Here is a 1,772-nt window from a genome sequence, read left to right on the forward strand (position 1 = left end):
TAATATGTGTTAATTTTTGTGCACTGCTAAGACATTCAAATACTACTCTACTGTCATTAACCCGAAAATAATAATAATTTCAAATTATTGTTATTTTAAACTTATTTTTATACTCTCATTTGATCGATTCTTCTGCCTTAGCATATTATGTAGAGTTATTGAATTATAATATTGATGCATGCTTGTATTTTTAGAATCAAAGGGGCTCATCTCCTCCATAATCAAGACATGAAATATAAAATAATTGAGTGTTATAAATTATGTCTTAGGTGCTTAATCCATAATTAATTAATTATTTATTTTCTCTAGCCACGTGCATTATTATTGCCCCTAATCTAACCGCACTCATCTCCTGTAAAGCTAGGGCTTTCTGTATTTCTAATATCCATTAAAATTTTAAATAGTGAATGATTAAAGATTATGTTTCAAAGTATTCACATTAACATAAATTATTTGGTACCTGCGGTCTATCATTTATGTTTTAATTCGAGGAATAGGCTGAAGTTGAAAGTGTACAACCAAAAGCAACTAATTGGGCCCTGCAAAAAAGAAAAATTTACGTACTTCAAGGGGTACGCATCTCTGCGTACATAATAGTGTACACGAGAGTTACATGGGAGTTACAAGCGTGTACACGAGAGTTACATAGGAGTTACAAGCATGTATAATTGTTACAACAAGGTTACACGGGATTTACACATGAGGTTACACGGAAGTTACACGGGAGGTACAACATGTTATAACCCCCTTGTAATTTCTAACCAACAATGTTTGAAATTTGACTGGCAAAAGTACGAGCATACCCTCTGAAAACCAACAATGTTTGAAATTTGACTGGCAAAAGTACCAGCGTATCCTCGGGAAAAAATTTGCGTACGTCAGGGGGTATGCATCTCTGCGCCGCACTCATCTCCTGTAAAGCTAGGGCTTTCTGTATTTCTAATATCCATTAAAATTTTAAATAGTGAATGATTAAAGATTATGTTTCAAAGTATTCACATTAACATAAATTATTTGGTACCTGCGGTGAAGAATAATGACTTCAGCATTTTAACAAAAAAATTTTAAGAACCAACAATGTTTGAAATTTGACTGGCAAAAGTACGAGCATACCCTCTGAATTACAACCCAGGAATAAGGCGTAGAACATGAGATAGAGAGAGAGAGAGTGTGTGTGTGTGTGTACAATAATGCACAGTACAATGAGGGAATTGAGTTTGATTGATTGATTAGCCTTTAGTGTAGAAATGATCCTCCTACTGATCTTAGATCGTTCGGACTTCACTCAGTCAGCTTGAGTTAAACGGTCGGTTGCTTTGGTCCAGCAGTCAACTATCGACCCGTATAAGACTGAGCTCATGTCGCTGAAATGAAACTATGTTGTCGGGCATATGATGAATCAATGTAATCCGACTGATAGCTCTCCCCATGACGAAAGGTCATTTAAAGTGTTCGCGGACTACATCGTGGTGAGAACCTTTGACCTAATAAAGCGTCTCGCAAGCTCTTATGAGGCGTTTAGCAAAGTTAGAGCGAGAGTGGAGCTAATTCATTTAGCTAACTCGGGTCTCGACTTAAGGAATTTGTGCTTGGTCAGTCAAGTCCTTTTCCCTTCCGGTGATGGGAACTTTGGTCTTCATTCTCGGGGTCATCCTTGACCGTATTTTCCTGTCCCTTAATCTGTTACATCTTATTGAGACACGTGCTGATGCATTTATGTTGTACATTATTTAGTTTAATTTGGGGCATTTACATACATACCACCCAATTGT

This window comes from Phalaenopsis equestris, unplaced genomic scaffold (genome assembly GCF_001263595.1).
Source record: "Phalaenopsis equestris unplaced genomic scaffold, ASM126359v1 Scaffold000258, whole genome shotgun sequence".
Classification (NCBI taxonomy): domain Eukaryota; kingdom Viridiplantae; phylum Streptophyta; class Magnoliopsida; order Asparagales; family Orchidaceae; genus Phalaenopsis; species Phalaenopsis equestris.